Raw genomic sequence first — 19,681 nt, 5'->3', positions numbered from 1 at the left:
AAACCTATGGGCCCAGGCTGTTGGGGCCACCAAATGATATTACATATACAGAATGTGTGGTTAGGAGAAACAAATATAATGTACCCACAGGGAGTAGCGCCATTTTATAAAAAAAAATTGTGAAAAACCTTAGATAACAGTCATGCAGAAAATATTAGAAAGCTTTTTTTATTTTCAGCCAATCAGAGAGCAGCACTACTGAAATAGAACTCCCAGGAGGTAACAGCGTGTCACACATGTGATGTCATAACCAATGTCCACCAGAGAGCAGCACTGAGCAGAAATAACACTGCTCCTGTTCATTCTTCATCAGTGAGGGGCCGGTGCTGGACACTGTGTAGGGACGCGGGAATGCAAAGTCATACACATGACTGTGACTGGTAAGTGTTACATTGTTTTGTCCAAAAGGTCTTTAGTGCAGTTCCATGTGTATTTCTATGATAAACATGTAAATAATTTATCTTTTGTTTTCTTATCTTAGATGCACTATCTCCAGGACATGGAGTAGCATTTCCGGACCTACAGCAAGACGTTGGATGAAGGCACAGCCCCAGAAATAACACTGGTCCTGTTCATTCTTCATCAGTGAGGGGCCGGTGCTGGACACTGTGTAGGGACGCGGGAATGCAAAGTCATGCACATGACTGTGACTGGTAAGTGTTACATTGTTGTGTCCAAAAGGTCTTTAGTGCAGTTCCATGTGTATTTCTATGATAAACATGTAAATAATCTATCTTTTTTTCCCCCTATCTTAGATGCACTATCTCCAGGACATGGAGTAGCATTTCGGGACCTACAGCAAGACGTTGGATGAAGGCACAGCCCTAGGAATCACACACATACACAGACACATTTGCCCAAATTATAGAGGTAACCTCCTTTAGTATGCCCAGAGGAAGGGCAATACAGTAGCCATGGATTCCCTACAGGTTTCCTCCCCTCTGGAGGTTTTTCCTGTCCTGAGTATTAGTTACTGTACGCTCTTTGTGAGTGATGGGAGGTTACAAAAAATCCCCTACACAAACATTTTCATAAATTATAAATAAAGTTCCCCTTTTTTTAAACTGTTCTTTGACTTGTTCGACTCATTTATTTATTTCTGTGTGTGAAAATAGAGTTAGCAATACATGGATGACCAAAGCTGCTCTCCTGCACGATCTGCATAATGCGGTGCAGAGTGGTAACTGGTGCTGGGTGGTGCAGTTTATGAGGCAAGCGTAGAACACCCAGCAAGTTCCATGCACAAGCCTTTTTCTGATGAATGGGACTCATGCAGGGAACTTGCTAGGGGTCATACGGTTGCAAAGGATCAACTTTTGGGTACATGAACTGTCCCTTAAAGGGGTACTCCGCCTCTAGATATCTTTTCCTCTATCTAAATGATAGGGGATAAGATGTCTGATCAAGGGGATCCTGCTGCTGGGACCCCAGCAATCTCCATGCAGCAACCAAAATTCTAAATAGTATGTTTAGATCACTGGTTCCTGTGGTGGGATTCGTGACATCATGCCACACCTTCTTGTGACATCACACCACCTCCCATAGACATAAATGGAAGGGGCGTGGCGTGACGTCACAACCCGAACCACGAGAACCCAGAGTTCTAAATATATTATTCAGAACGCCGGGTGCTGCATGAAGATTGTGGGGGTCCCAGTGATCAGTCATCTTATGTCCTATCCTTAAGGTAGGGGATAAGATATATAGGGGCGGAGTACCACTTTAAGGAATTAGAGAGTGTAGGCATGCCTTACAAGCAGGTAGAAAAAGAACAGCTGGGAGAAATGGCAGGATACAAAGCAATGTGTGTCTGGGACCGATTTTGGGTGTGTTCTGGCCGATTAAAGGAGAACTATGGCAAAAATGTACAAATCCCCTATCCATGGGTTATGAGATAAGTAGCTGATCGTGGGGGGTCCCCCTGCAATACCTGGGATGAGACCTGTCGCTCAGTGAGAAGCGCGTGTTGCAGAAGTCAAATCTAAATTTCCCTGGACCCCCCCCCTCCTTCATGTCCACCACAGACGCCCCCAGTCTGCTGTCTCTTACAGAGTTTTATGCCCAGAAATGGTTGGCTACTCACTTTGTCAGTAGATTCTCATCCTAAATATGAAGACAATCGGGGAAATGTACCTGTGGAGAGGAAATGTTGTCCAGTTGCTCTTAGCAACCAATCAGATCACTTCTTTTATTTTTCAGAGGTCTTCTCAAGAATGAAAGAAGCGATCTGATTGGTTGCTATGGGCAACCTGATGAAAACATCTTATTTTTCTTTAACAACTACAGTACTACAACTCCAATTGTAGTGTGCCTGTTCAACCTGTGCCTCCTCCAACCCTGAGCCTTAGGGGGGCACAGACGGATCACAGTGGGGGTTGTAATACTTTCATTTTTACTGTTCCCTATAACTCTGTAGCTTCTGTAGAAGTATGAGGCTCAGCCTTAGAGTCAGTGTATCTGGCTGCTCCGGTGTTCTTCTATTTTACAGCCTGGACCCTGTTCTCCTCCATACTGGTCCCTGTGGTCGGGTCAGATGGTTCTGGACTGGGGCTGAAGGGTTGCTTGAGGGATTTAGTGGCAGATTTTTGGGGGACTTCAGTTGTTGGATGACCTCACTCTTCAGTGGCTGGTGATATTCGTAGTGCAGAATTCACAGGTGTTATGTAAAAGGGGTACTCCGGGGGGTACATTTTTTTATTTTTTTTAAATCAACTGGTGCCAGTATGTTAAACAGATTTGTAAATTACTTCTTAAAAATCTTAATCCTTACAGTACTTATCAGCTATCGTATCCTACAGAGGAAGTTGCGTAGTTCTTTTCGGTCTGACCACAGTGCTCTCTGTGAGTAGGAGCAAATCTCCATAGTAAACTTCTCCTACTATGGACAGTTCCGGACATGGACAGAGGTGTCAGCAGAGAGCACTGTGGTCAGACTGGAAAGAAATCCAAAAATAAAATAACTTCCTCTGTAGAATACAGCAGCTGATAAGTACTGGAAGGATTAAGGTTTTTAAATAGAAGTAATTTACAAATATGTTTTTCTTTTTGGCACCAGTTGATTGTACTTGGTTGCTGGTACTTGTAGTTGAATATTCATAAGTGGTACTTCAGGCTCTGCAGCTGCTGGTCATTCTTTTTCCACAGCATCCAGTGATGTTCCATTAGGATCTGCACTGACTGCTGGTACTTGTAGTACAGTAGATATTAGCTCTGGCTCTGCAGCAGGGTCACTGGTACTTTGATGGATATCTGCAGAGGGACAGTCAGTTTTTGGGGCTGTATTCACACATGTGGTGATGTCCTTCCTCCATGGCCTCTGTGAGGGTCTCATTACGTTTATTATGCTCTGCATGTGGACACCCTCTAAATGTATGCCCCGGTCCTGAGCACAGGTTACAGATGACCGGACCTGTACAGTCGTCCTTTACATAACTAAACTGTCCACATAGTGAGCACTTAGCCGAAGGGCAGTTTATGGCGGGTGGCGGCCCCCACAACTATGGCGCAGACAGGGTTGACCAGGGTAATAATGTGGCAGCCATGGGGGTGTGAGGGAAAAACTTGATCACTTTGTGACGCCAGGGAACTGTTATCCTATACACGGTCTGAGGTTGGAGACATCTTCTCCTGGGCCAGACATGGGGAGTAAAGGAACACACGGACGTCAGGTTACAGATAACTGTCATTACTGAGCAGGGTGCAGATGGTATTACACGGACAGTATGGTGCAGAGTGAGAGGATGCAACGTAACCCCTTGGGAGCCCTGTTACCTTGCTGGGACTTGTGGTGCCTTCACCCAATATATTGATACTGACTTAAAAGACAGGTAGATTGATCCTGGTAGCTAGGGTTCTGTCAAGGTCTTGTACCTTTCTCCGCCAGGACATGAACTTCCTCCGTGTGGGTGATCCTTGCAGAATGACTGGAGTGAATACATTTGATCTGGGCCTTCCCTTGAGGTTTCTACACACAGCACACCTTAAAGGGGTACACCACTGGCCAGCATTCGTAAGTGAATGTTCAGAACACTGCTATCGCACTGCGAAGGTCGGCCAAGCCCCTTGTGACATCATGACCACGCCCCCTCAATGCAAGTCTATGGGAGGGGGCGTGACACCGCCTCCCATTGACTTGCATTGAGGGAGCGTGTTCATGACGTCATAAGGGGCATGGCCGACCCCGCGGCTTGAAAACAGCGTTCGGAAAATTCACTTCCGAACGCTGGCCAGTGGAGTACCCCTTTAACCACAATGTGGCTCAGCAGAAACTGTTCTGGGGAAACTCTTCCCCCCACTAGACTATATGGGAAAGAATAAGGGGTTCCCATTGGTAGGCAGGGTCACATGAGGTTTACACTGTTCCTCTGTTAAGGGCACAGTAACACAAAAGAAACAAACATAAGAACAACAAAATATATAAAGATATATTAACCCCTCAAGGACCAGGACAATTTTATTTTTGCATTTTCTTTTTTTTCCTCCTCGCCTTCTAAAAATTATAACTCTTTTATATTTCCATCCACAGACGAGTATGAGACTTGTTTTTTGCACGACCAGTTGTCCTTTGTAATGACATCACTCATTATATCATAAAATGTATGGCAAAAAAAAAATAATAATAATATTTGTCTGGGGAAATTGAAAATAAAACAGCAATTTAGCAAATTTTGTCACATCCCACCCCCCCCCCCCCTTGTCACATTCCTCCCCTTGTCACATTTCTCCCCTTTTCACATTCCCCCCCCTTCTGTCACATTTCCTCTTCTGCGGGACTCGGGAAACCTAGTGTATTACTGCAGTACAAGACCTTTCCCCATCAGCCAATCACTGGCTTGACACGTGACACCACTGCGGCCAGTGATTGGCTGAAAAGGGAAAGGTCCTACTGTACTAAGAAGAGAGGAAACTCCGGAGCGCACGGAGATGAATCTGCAGGGACCGGGACTAGGTGAACTGAAGGTTTATTTATTTTTCTCCCTGTGCCCTTAGCTTAGTGTTTTTCTAGCAGGGTGTCTCCAGCTGTTGTGAAACTACAACTCTCAGCATGCCCGGACAGCCTTTGCTGGTCCGGGCATACTAAGAGTTGTAGTTTTGCAACAACTGGAGGCCCCCTGGTTGGGAAACACTGACTTTTAGTATTTCAATTAGTTTTTACCTGCTCTGGCCGCCCCCGCCATTTTGAGCCCGAGCAGATAATCGCATGTTTTCCCGGGGGGCCGTATCGCCATATCGCAAAAAGCGCGATTCGATTGCTTTTGCGATATATATCGTGCAGCTCTAGTTGAAACTGAAGCCCCCAAAAGTTTACAAATTATGTTTTTTATTTTATTTTACCCCACTAATGAGTTTCTATTTTCTTGTTTTGCCCCAGATTATGTTATAAAATTGGTGATACAGAAGCTGAACATATGGATCTGGGCACTGCGGATAATCATTGCATGCTGCGTCCCAAATCACAGATCATAGAGGTTTAACATTGTCCCCACCAGTGAATGAAGAAGTGCCCAGACCAGGCCGCTGCTTTTTACCCCCTTTACAGACCATTTTGACCTTAACTCCTTTAGGGCCGTTTGAAGGAATTTGGGGGCCCCAAGCAAAATGGACATGGACCCCCCCCCCCTTGATGTTCACGCACGTCACGCTCTAGGGCCGGCGTCAGGACGTAGTAACGCTGGCCCTTGAATGCTGGGAGCGCGACGTGAGCGAACGTCTATACGAGGCCCCCACGCTAGGTGCGGCACAGTCCCCCCCCACGTTAGGTGCGGCACAGTTCCCCCCACGTTAGGTGCGCCACAGTTCCCCCCACGTTAGGTGTGGCACAGTTCCCCCCACGTTAGGTGCGGCAGAGTTCCGCCCAAATTAGGTGCAGCAGAGTTCCCCCACATTAGGTGCAGCAGAGTTCCCCCCATATTAGGTGCGGCAGAGTTCCCCCCACATTAGGTGCAGCAGTGTTCCCCCACATTAGGTGCAGTATAGTTCCCCACATTAGGTGCAGTATAGTTCCCCACATTAGGTGCAGTATAGTTCCCCCACATCAGGCAGTATAGTTCCCCACATTAGGTGCAGTATAGTTCCCCACATTAGGTGCAGTATAGTTCCCCACATTAGGTGCAGTATAGTTCCCCCACATTAGGCTGTAGTTCCCCCCCATTACGTGCAGTATAGTTCTCCACATTTGGTGCAGTATAATTCTCCACATTTGGTGCAGTATAGTTCTCCCCACATTAGGTGCAGTATAGTTCCCCCACATTAGGTGCAGTATAGTTCCCCAACATTAGGTGCAGTATAGTCCCCCACATTAGGTGCAGTACAGTTCCCCCACATTAGCTGCAGTATAGTCCCCCACATTAAGTGCAGTATAGTTCTCCCCACATTAGGTGCAGTATAGTTCTCCCCACATTAGATGCAGTATAGTTCTCCACATTAGATGTAGTACAGTTCCCCACATTAGGTGCAGTATAGTTTCCCCCCACATTAGGTGCAGTATAGTTCCCCACATTAGTTGCAGTATAGTTCTCCACATTAGGTGCAGTATAGTTCTTCACATTAGGTTGGCAGTATAGTTTACCCCACATTAGGTGCAGTATAGTTCTCCACATTAGGTGCAGTATAGTCCCCCCACATTAGGTGTAGTATATTCCCCCACAGACATACAGCCTCCAGCCATACAGTGTATGGCTTGAGGCTGTATGCCTGTTTACTGCCCTACTTCAGTGCTCTGACCACTGCTCCTTTTGTCCGGCCACCATAGCAGTAGGTCCCGGGACTGGAGGAGCGGTGGTCGGAGCACGGAAGCTGATGTACCGCTGGTCACTTACCATGCTGGCCAGCGCATGTCCTGTTCGCTGCTCCGCTCCTCCGCGTTGCTTTCCAATGGGCGCACGCACAGGATGGTGCAATTGCCCCGTTCCCCCCCCCCCCGGATCTGCCACTGCATGCATTATATACACACACACAACACACTGTATACAATACATACTGTACATGCATGCTTCATACACACACAGATACTGTACACATTACATACTGTACATGCATGCTTCATGCACACACAACACACTGTACATGCATGCTTCATGCACACACAACACACTGTACACATTGCATACTGTACATGCATCATACACACACACAACACACTGTACACATTACATACTATACATGCATCATACACTTACATACTGTACACATTACATACTGTACATGCATCATACACACAGATACTGTACAAATTACATACTGTACATGCATGCTTCATGCACACACAACACACTGTACACATTACATACTGTACATGCATGCTTCATACACACACAACACACTGTACACATTACATACTGTACATGCATGCTTCATACACACAACACACTGTACACATTACATACTGTACATGCTTCATACACACAACACACTGTACACATTACATACTGTACATGCATCATACACACAACACACTGTACACATTACATACTGTGCATGCATCATACACACACATACTGTACACATTACGTACTGTACATGCATCATACACACACATACTCTACACATTACATACTGTACATGCATCATACACACACACTGTACACATTATATACTGTACATGCTTCATACACACACACTGTACACATTACATACTGTACATGCATCATACACACACAACACACTGTACACATTACATACTGTACATGCATCATACATACACTGTACACATTACATACTGTACATGCATCATACATACACTGTACACATTACATACTGTATATGCTTCATACACACAACATACTGTACACATTACATACTGTACATGCATCATACACACACACTATACACATTATGTAATATACATGCATCATACACACACACTGTACATATTACATACTGTACATACATCATACACACATGCTGTACACATTACATACTGAACATGCATCGTACACACATACTGTACACATTACATACTATACATGCATCACACACACACACACTGTACACATTACATACTATACATGCATCATACACACACACTGTACACATTACATACTGTACATGCTTCATAGACACAAACTGTACACATTACATACTGCACATGCATCATACACACACATACTGTACACATTACATACTACACATGTATCATACACACACACTGTACACATTACCTACTGTACATGCTTCATACACACACAACATACTGTGCACATTACATGCTGTACATGCATCATACACACACACACATACTGTACACATTACATACTGTACATGCATGCTTCATACACACAGATACTGTACACATTACATACTGTACATGCTTCATACACACAACACACTGTACACATTACATACTGTACATGCTTCATACACACACAACACACTGTAAACATTACATACTGTACATGCATGCGTCATACACACACAGATACTGTAATCATTACATACCGTACATGCTTCATACACACAACACACTGTACACATTACATACTGTACATGCACCATTCACACACACTGTACACATTACATATTGTACATGCATCATACACACACTGTACACATTACATACTGTACATGCATCACACACACACACACACACACACTGCACACATTGCATACTGTACATGCATTATACACACACACTGTACACATTACATACTGTACATGCCTCATACACACACATACTGTACGCATTACATACTGTACATGTATCACACACACACACTGTACACATTACATACTGTACATGAATCACACACACACACTGTACACATTACATACTGTACATGCATCACACACACGCATACTGTACACATTACATACTATACATGCATCATACACACACACTGTACACATTACATACTGTACATGCATCATACACACACACTGTACACATTACATACTGTACATGCATCATACACACACACACACACACACACACTATACTCATTACATACTTTACATGCATCATACACGCACATACTGTACACATTACATACTATACATGCATCATACACACACACTGTACACATTACATACATAGTTACATAGTTAGTATGGTTGAAAAAAGACATACGTCCATCAAGTCCAACCAGGGAATTGAAGGGAAGGGTGTAAGGGGATAAGGGAAAGGGATGTAGTTTTATAATTCTGCATAAGCAGTAATGTTATTTTGTTCCAGGAATGTATCTAACCCTGTTTTAAAGCTGTTAATTGTTCCTGCTGGGACCAGTTCCTGAGGTAGACCGTTCCATAAATTCACAGTCCTCACGGTAAAGAAGGCGTGTCGCCCCTTTAGACAAAACCTTTTCTTCTCCAGACAGAGGGAGTGCCCCCTCGTCCTTTGGGGGGCTTTAACCTGGAACAGTTTTTCTCCATATTTTTTGTATGGGCCATTTATATACTTATATACGTTTATCATATCCCCCCTTAAACGTCTCTTCTCAAGACTAAACAATTGTAACTCCTTTAATCGCTCCTCATAGCTAAGATGTTCCATGCCCCATATTAGTTTAGTTGCGCGTCTCTGCACCCTTTCCAACTCCGCAGTGTCCCTTTTAAGAACAGGCGACCAAAACTGAACAGCATATTCCAGGTGAGCCCGTACCAATGTTTCATAAAGGGGGAGTATTATGTCCCTGTCCCTCGAGTCCATGCCTCTTTTTATACATGACAATATCCTGCCGGCTTTGGAAGCAGCAGCCTGACATTGCATGCTATTCTGTAGTCTGTGATCTACAAGTACACCCAGATCCTTCTCTACCAGTGACTCTGCCAGTTTAATCCCCCCTAAGACATATGATGCATGCATGTTCTTAGTACCCAGATGCATAACTTTACATTTATCCACATTGAACCTCATTTGCCAAGTGGATGCCCAGACTTTTAGTCTATCCAAGTCATCTTGTAACTTATGCACATCCTCTATAGACTGTACCGTGCTACAAAGCTTGGTGTCATCTGCAAAGATAGAAACAGAGCTGTTAATACCATCCTCTATATCATTGATAAATAAATTAAACAGCAGCGGGCCCAGTACTGAACCTTGGGGTACACCACTAATTACCGGGGACCTATCAGAGTATGAATCATTGACCACCACTCTCTGGGTACGATCCATGAGCCAGTGTTCAATCCAGTTACAAACTAAAGTTTCCAAGCCCAAGGACCTTAACTTACCTGTCAGACGTCTGTGAGGGACAGTATCAAACGCTTTGGCAAAATCCAGAAACACTATATCCACAGCCATTCCTCTGTCAAGGCTTCTACTCACCTCTTCATAAAAGCAAATTAGATTGGTTTGACAACTTCTATCCTTAGTAAACCCATGCTGGCTATCACTTATAATACTATTATCCCCTATGTATTCCTGTATGTAATCCCTTATAAGTCCTTCAAACAATTTACCCACAATGCACGTTAGACTTACCGGTCTATAATTGCCTGGCGAAGACCTAGAGCCCTTCTTGAAGATTGGTACCACATTCGCCTTGCGCCAGTCCCTTGGCACAATACCAGACACCAGAGAATCTCTAAATATCATGAACAAGGGTACAGATATTACTGAACTTACCTCTCTAAGAACTCTTGGGTGTAGTCAGTCCGGCCCTGGAGATTTGCTTACATTTACTTTACTTAACTTACCTTGTACCATCTCTACATTAAGCCAGTTCAGTACATTACATGATGTGTTACCAGCACTGACCTGGCCAATGTCAGCTCCTTTTTCCATAGTGTATACAGAACTAAAGAACCCATTCAGTAGCTCCGCCTTCTCTTGATCGCCCGTGACAACCTCCCCATTATCATTATTAAGGGGTTCTACATGCTCTGTCCTTGGTTTTTTTGTATTTATATATCTAAAAAAATATTTAGGATTAGTTTTGCTTTCTTTGGCCACCTGTCTCTCATTTTGAATTTTTGCTGTTTTATTACATTTTTACAGATTTTATTAGGCTCCTTGTACTAATTAAATGTTATAGCTGACCCATCAGATTTGAATTTTTTGAAGGCTATTTTTTTGTTGTTTATTGCTCTTTTAACCTCATTTGTCAGCCATGTAGGATTTAGTTTTAATCGTTTATATTTGTTCCCCTTTGATATATATTTAGCTGTATAGTTATTTAGAGTTGATTTAAAGATGTCCTATTTACCTTCTGTATCAGTATTTGACAACACCTCCCCCCGGTCTATGTCCTGTAGTGCAGCTCTCAGCCCAGGGAAATTTGCCTTTTTAAAGTTATATGTTTTTGCCTTCCCCGCCTGTCTTTGTTTTCTACATTTTAAGTCAAAGGTAACTATATTGTGGTCGCTATTACCAAGGTTTTCCCGCACAGTTACATTACCAACCAGCTCTGCGTTGTTGGAAATGATCAGATCCAACAAGGCATCACTTCTTGTTGGGTCCTCCACAAACTGGCCCATAAAATTATCCTGCAATAAATTTAGGAATTTTCTCCCCTTTGTAGTTTTAGCCAGCCCCCGGTCCCAATCTATATCTGGATAGTTAAAATCTCCAATTATTACCATCGTACCTGCCCGGGCGGCCCTCTCTATTTGTTTATGCAGCCGACATTCTATCTCTTCAGTGATATTAGGGGGTCTGTAGATTACACCAAATATTATTTTTCCAGTATTTCCCTCCTTTTGTAATTCTACCCACAATGATTCCACATCCTCAGAATCATCACACACTATGGCATCGTTCACACTGACTTTCATACCACTTCTTACATACAGACAGACTCCACCACCTTTTCTGTTCATTCTATCCTTGCGAAACAATGTAAACCCCTGCAGATTAACAGCCCAGTCATGCGAGGAGTCCAGCCATGTCTCAGTGACCCCAACTATATCAATATGTTCCTCCAGTATCAAGGCCTCAAGCTCCCCAATTTTATTTGCTAGGCTTCTGGCATTTGTGAACATACACTTTACATTTCCATTAAGTTTTACACATATAGGCCCTCATTTACTATTTTGAACCCGACTTCTTTTGTCGGTTTTTTTTGGTGCATCTTTGTCCGCGCCATGTCGCAGACATCATGCGCCAGTCTGCGACACGATGCAGCATTTTTTCCCGACGGACCCAATGTGGATTCTCCCAAACCTGAAAAAGGGGCGTAACCCGACATTTCTGAGCTTTCCCACGTATTTATAAAGGTTTCCAACCCGAATTTGTTGAATTGTTGTGGATTTTTTCCTGACAACTCAGAGGAGTTGGAAACCAAAACCAAGAAAACCCACGTGCGACAAACAGGATGCGACATAATAATAAATACCATGGGAAAAAATGCAGTCGGGTAAGAAAGCAAGATAGACTTACAACCCGATTTTCTTAGTAAATGAGGGCCATAGTCTCACTAATGGGATTTTCAGAGTTATTGGGGTTAATGTTATTATTTGAGTTATAAGGGCTAATTGTACTTTTTAAGTTATTGGGGCTAATGGGATTTTTTGAGTTATTGGGTATAACGTTATTATTTAAGTTATTGGGGCTAATGGGATTTTTTGCGTTATTGCGTCTAACTTTGTTATTTAAGTTATTGGGGCTAACAGTATTTTTTGAGTTAATGGGGCTTATTGTAGTTATTGAGTTATTGGGGCTAATGGAATTTTTTGAATTATTGGGATTACAATTTTTCGGGCTACATTTATTTTTACAGCTGGTTTGTAACGCATTAATCTCCTTATCCACTGCTCTTAACCTCCCCCAACAGGACTCCTCTCCACCCACCATTATGTCCTGACCCCTCTCTAACCTATCCATCCCACTGTCTGCTTTCTTTGCTTTATTATCCTCCCCCCACTCACCTAGTTTAAATACTCAGCCACCCCTTCCAGGATTCTCTCCCCCAGCACAGCAGACCCCCTTCCATTCAGGTGCAAATTATCCGTAGAATAGAGTTTGTACCCCAATGAAAAGTCAGCCCAGTGCTCTAAAAACCCAAACCCTTCCCCCTCACACCACGACTTAAGCCATGCATTTAACTCCCTAAGCTCCCGCTGTCTTTCCTGCGATGCGCATGGCACAGGAAGTATTCCAGAGAACACAACCTTAGAGGTCCTTCCCTTCAGCTTGGCACCTAGTTCCTTGTAATTATTCTTCAAGGACCTCCACCTACCATGTATTCTGTCGTTGGTTCCCACATGGACCACGACAGCTGGGTCATCTCCAGCCCCCCTTAGTAATTTGTCCACCCTTTCCACCACATGCCGAACCCTGGCACCAGGGAGACAGCAAACCATTCGGTTGAGGTGGTCTTGGCGACAAATTATTCTATCCGTCTTCCTGATTATAGAATCCCCTACCACAACTAACTGTCTTGGCCTACCTGCGTTACCATCCCCCACACTACTAGTTGAGCTGTTCCCCCGGCTGTTAGGGAGACCAGTATCCACTAGGGTTGCCATCTCTGATACTGAGGCCCTCGCATCATTGCCCAACTTGGCAATTTTACTTGGGAGATCAGAAGCAGAAGTGACCTTCCTTTTCCTTGCCCCTTTTCCAGTCCCTCTAACTACATTAACCCAGCTCCCTACTTGAGCCTCCTGGCTAGTTTCTCCAACCTCCATTTCTACCCCACTAACTGCTTGCTCTGTAAGATTGTCAATCGCCCTCAATGTTGCATTTTGCTCCTCTAGATCTCTAATACGAGCTTCCAGGAGGCCAACATGCTCACATTTGTCACAGCGGTATTCACCCTGAAGCTGCTGCTCCAGAAATGTATACATGTGGCACAATGTGCACTGAAGAAAACCTCCAATCCTGCTGTCCATATCCTTGGTGACAAACAGCTGTTATTAACTATTAAGAAAAACTACTTTTATCAAGGGAGAGTAATACTTACAGTTACAGTGGGTCCTGCTTACAACTCCTGCTTTTTAAACTTCTGCTTATAAAACTTCTCAGATGTAACACTTAATAATACAACACTTTAGAATACAAACCCCAGCTTCAGTTAGACTTCAGTCAGAGCAGCCATGCATCATACATACACACAGTACACATTACATACTGTACATGCTTCACACACACACACATACTGTACACATTACATACTGTATATGCATCAAACACACATACTGTACACATTACATACTGTACATGCATCATACACACACACTATACACATTACATACTATACATGCATCATACACACACACACTGTACACATTACATACTGTACATGCATCATACACACACATACTGTACACATTACATACTGTACATGCTTCATAAACACACAACATACTGTACACATTACATACTGTACATGCATCATACACACACACTATACACATTATGTACTATACATGCATCATACACACACTGTACATATTACATACTGTACATACATCATACACACATACTGTACACATTACATACTTAACATGCATCATACACACACATACTGTACACATTACATACTATACATGCATCATACACACACACTGTACACATTACATACTATACATGCATCATACACACACAGTACACATTACATACTGTACATGCTTCATACACACACACTGTACACATTACATACTGTACATGCATCATACACACATACTGTACACATTACATACTATACATGCATCATACACACACACTGTACACATTACCTACTGTACATGCTTCATACACACACAACATACTGTGCACATTACATACTATACATGCATCATACACACACTGTACACATTACATGCTGTACATGCATCATACACACACATACTGTACACATTACATACTGTACATGCATGCTTCATACACACACAGATACTGTACACATTACATACTGAACATGCTTCATACACACAACACACTGTACACATTACATACTGTACATGCTTCATACACACACAACACACTGTACACATTACATACTGTACATGAATGCTTCATACACACACAGATACTGTTATCATTACATACCGTACATGCTTCATACACACAACACACTGTACACATTACATACTGTACATGCACCATACACACACACTGTACACATTACATACTGTACATGCATCATACACACATGCATACTGTACACATTACATACTGTACATGCATCATACACACACACACACACACACTGTACACATTACATACTGTACATGCATCATACACACACACACACACACACACACACACACACCGTACACATTACATACTATACATGCATCATACACACACACTGTACACATTACAAACTGTACATGCATCATACACACACACACTGTACACATTACATACTGTACATGCATCATACACACACAGATAGAATAGATCAGTGTTTCCCAACCAGGATGCCTACAGAGGTTGCAAAACTACAACTCCCAGCATGCCCAGACAGCCGTTGGCTGTCTGGGCATGCTGAGAGTTGTAGTTTTGCAACAACCGGAGGCACCCTGGTTGGAAAACACAGGTATAGATACACACATGCACTTTACATATAGTCATCCACAGTAGTAACACACACAGGCACAGTACACACACACACACACACATATACACATATATCCACACACACGCTTATACACACACACACACACACACACATATATATATATATATATATATATATACAAATTCTTATGGAGAGTAAGGGAACCTTTTAAAACTCAAATTTATTTCAACACTGTTAAAAATCACGCATGTTTATTTCTAAGTGTCCCATCAGTGTCACAGGTGCAGTTTCTTCATGTGTATAGTGTCTTGTACTGGCAAACTGTTCAACCTATTTCGTGTCTGCTGCGGTGTCCAGTATTACAATAGCTGTGGATAAAGTGGAATGTGCTTAGTAGTGTCTCTGTGTAAAGATTGCTCCAGTCCAGTTTGGCAGTATTGGTGTGCATGTGCGTCTTTTATTATGGTGTTTTTCACATTCATAGGCCTTTATTCAGACTGTAGCCTTGAGTCAGTGCGGTTTTGTAGGTAACCAGTGCTATATTGTTTTTGAAGTCGGGATGTAGATATAATGTCTGAAAGGGTTACTCCGCCCCTAGACATCTTATCCCCTATCCAAAGGATAGGGGATAAGATGTCAGATCACCGGGGTCCCGCTGCTGGGGACCCTGGGGATCGCTGCTGCAGCACCCCGCTATCATTACTGCTTAGAGCGAGATTGCTCTGCACGTAATGACGGGCAATACAGGGGCCGGAGCATCGTTACATCATGGCTCCGCCCCTCATGATGACCGCCATGCCCCCTGCCATAGACTTGCATTAAGGGGACGGGCCGTGATGTCATGAGGGGCAGAGCCATGACAGCACGCTGCTCCGGCCCCTGTATCGCCCGTCATTACGCACAGAGCGAACTCGCTCTGTGCATTAATGATAGCGGGGTGCAGCAGCGGGACCCCGGCGAACTAACATCTTATCCCCTATCCTTTGGATAGGGGATAATATGCCAGGGGCGGAGTACCCCTTTAAGGATAGTCTCCTATGTAATAGTGATCCTCCTGTTTATACATATCCCGTAACTGTTGATAATATTGCAATGTCCGTACTTATTGCATTTAATGTTTATTGCACCAGTTTTTATTGCACATTAGTCCTTATTGTGCTAAACTAAATGTATATTGCACCTTATTAAATTGCACATATATATTGCACACTGTAATATTGCATGCTGTCCTTATAGCACTTCTATAACTTCATACATTGCACATATTCCACAAGCGTAATATCCACTTAGCTTATCCTGCTGTGAAGAACGCTGCATTCGGTCTGATGGGTATTCACACGTCTTTGCCCATTATCCTACGCGTTTCTTCCATTCGGATTCTTCAGGGAAGTTTTAGAGCTTTCCTTGCGGGTACGTGTCCTCATCACTCCTTTAAGTGCGTGTGGCTCTGATGGCGGCCATACTCATTTGAGTTTTCGCGCATGCTTTTATACAGCTAAGCTCCGCCCTCTCTTTACTACGTTCACCTGTTCTGCCTATCAAACTTTCCCGTGTGTTATGACAAGGCTGGCTGTTACAGGTTAGTTTCGGAGGGTTTATTGCGGTTCAACTCAGGTAGGTCCACGCCTTGTTTTGAGCTCCGTATCACGTGATACAATCCCAGTTGCTGATGCATCCTACAGGTACAAATCCTTTTGGGTTAACCCTTTCTATGTTGGCTAGTTTTTTGCCATTCTTACATGCTTGTTTGAAGAGCTCTTTTTTGAAGATGTTATTACAATAATCATATCGTTTTATCATTCTTGGCAAAGCTTTGTATTTTGTATCTATCATTGTTGATGCATACCTATTCCCCATTTGTTGTGGATATTGTTGTTTAGTGCATCTTGTGTACTAGTGTATTTTGTATACTATAATTATTCTATGTAGCTGGTATAGGATATAAAGTCATTCAGTCCTTTCGGTCACAGTGCTTTCAGTCTGAAAGTCCAATATGCTTCCCTCTGTAAAAGGGCTCTGTCCCAATTTCCCCCTCTTTTTGGGGGTGGGATTGCTTCAATCACCTGTGCTCTCAGACATAGGGTTTCACTTTGATGGTAATTAGCAAAGTGTATCCCTACTGGTGTTTCTCTTGCATTTATTATATCACCAATATGTTCTTGCAGGCGTTTTCGGAATGTCCGAAATGTCTTTCCTATGTAGTTCTTTGGGCAGGAGCATTCCAAAAGGTACACCACCCCTTTTGTTTCACAATTGGCAAAGTTCCTCATTTCAAATTCCTCTCCTGTGTGCGCACTTGTAAATGTTTTGCTTTTTTTAACATGTCTGCATACAGTGCATTTACCACAGGTAAACATTCCTCTTGGTTTTGTTGTCAGCCAGGCACTCCCTGATATTTCTGATTCAAAGGAACTTGATGTAAGTTTATCCTTCAAATTTTCCCCCTCCTATACGTAATTTGGGGTAATGCTGGGGCAATCTCCGATATGACAGAGTCCATTTTGATTACGTCCCAATATTTCAGAAATATGTTTCTGACAGCTTCCTATTGCTCATCGTATGTGCCAATTATCCTGGACATATTGTCTTCCTCTATAGGTTGTTTGGGGGTGAGCAGTTGTGACCTACATGACCCCATAGCCCTATGATATGCTCTTTTAAGTATTTATTGGGGTAGCCTCTGCTTCTAAGTCTCTGGCGTAATTCATTCGCTTGAATTTGGAATTCTGCAATACTAGAGCAGTTCCTGCGTAAACGCAGGTATTGGCCCGTAGGAATTCCCTGCTTCAAGGGACGTGGGTGACAGCTGTCTCATCGAAGCAGGGAATTCGGAGCTGTTGTCTTACGGTGTGTCCTAGTGTTTATACTACATCCCTCAATAATGTGATTTCCAAATTTAAGAACACCAAACTGTTGTACTGATTGTACTTGTGAATTTTAGACCTAATTCATTTTGATTTAGGGAGTTTACAAATGCTTCAAAGTCCTCAATGGTGGATGTCCAGACGATCAGGACGTCGTCTATGTATCTGAGCCATAATTGAATATGGTCAGACCAAGACGACATCCAATCAGTGAAGACCACCTGGTCCTCCCATCTGCCGAGGTACAGATTAACGTAACTGGGGGCGCAAGGGCTCCCCATCGCTGTACCTCGGCATTGATGGTAGGACTCCCCTTCAAACTGAAAATAATTTTTGGTGAGGACTATTTCTAGGAGTTTCATGACCAGTGCATTGTGTTGGTAATATTGTGTGCCTCTGGTCTGTAGAAAGCTCTCCACTGCCTCCATCCCCTTGGTGTAGGGGATGGAGGAGTAGAGAGCCTCCACATCCAAGGTAGCTAGGTACTCTCCCCCCTCCAATTTTATGTCCTCCAATACTTTTAGGACATCCATGGTGTCAAGGACATAGGAGGGGAGAGAGTAAACAAAGGGCCTGAGTATATGATCCACATACTGACTGGCTCCCTCCGTTAAGTTGCCTATTCCAGAGACTATTGGTCTTCCTCTCAACGGAGGGTAGCCTTTGTGGATCTTTGGGACTGAATAGAAGCAAGCCACTCTTGGAGTAGTGGGTTTCATGTATTCGAAATCTGACTTGCTAAATAGTTTATTTGCTAGCCCTTCTTCTAGGATTTTTATTAATTCTTGCCTAAACTCCTGTGTAGGGTCCTTACGTAACCTGGTATAACACTCCCTATCCTTCAAAATGTTGAGACACATTGATTTGTATTCCTCCCTGGTCATAAGTACAATATTCCCTCCTTTGTCCGAGGGTTTTATGACCAGGGAGGAATCTTCGGCCAGCATTTGTAGTGCTCTTCTCTCACTGAAATTTATGTTTTGTGATTCAACTGTTTTTTGTTCTAGTATTTTTAAATCTTTTGTGACTAGCTCTACAAACATGTCTATGTTAGTTTAATCTCCAACTGGGGGGTGCTTTTTTACTTTTATTGGCTAGGGTGGTAAAGGGCCCTTCTCCCTCTTGTATATGTATACCTTCCCCCGCCAATGCCTCCATGTTTCTAAGTAGATTCATGTCTTCTAGATCTACTTGTATCTCCTGTCCAATTTTTTTGTCCTTTAGGGCATAATAATTCCTCCATTTAAGTTTTCTTGCATAGAGGTTAACATCCTTCACCCATATGAAGGAACTGAATTTCACAGTGGGGACGTATGACAGACCTCTAGCAAGAAGACTAATTTCTGCTGGTTTTCATGATTTTGCTATTAGATTTATAATTTGAAGCGAATCCTCCTCGGTTTCACTTTCTAATTG

The 19,681-nt window shown here is 43.1% G+C and overlaps 1 long non-coding RNA gene across 1 annotated transcript; it reads left to right on the top strand.

Annotated features, from left to right (window-relative positions):
- Window positions 1-200: 200 nt before the first annotated feature.
- On the top strand, window positions 201-1,067 carry LOC130276890 (uncharacterized). The gene is made up of 4 exons (XR_008845282.1): window positions 201-219; window positions 314-380; window positions 482-653; window positions 756-1,067. It is a non-coding gene; the product is annotated as an uncharacterized LOC130276890 (long non-coding RNA).
- Window positions 1,068-19,681: the final 18,614 nt, after the last annotated feature.

This window comes from Hyla sarda, chromosome 6 (genome assembly GCF_029499605.1).
Source record: "Hyla sarda isolate aHylSar1 chromosome 6, aHylSar1.hap1, whole genome shotgun sequence".
NCBI classification, from domain to species: Eukaryota; Metazoa; Chordata; class Amphibia; order Anura; family Hylidae; genus Hyla; species Hyla sarda.
Note: the sequence above shows the minus strand (reverse complement) of the source record. Positions and strands in the feature narration are given on the sequence as shown.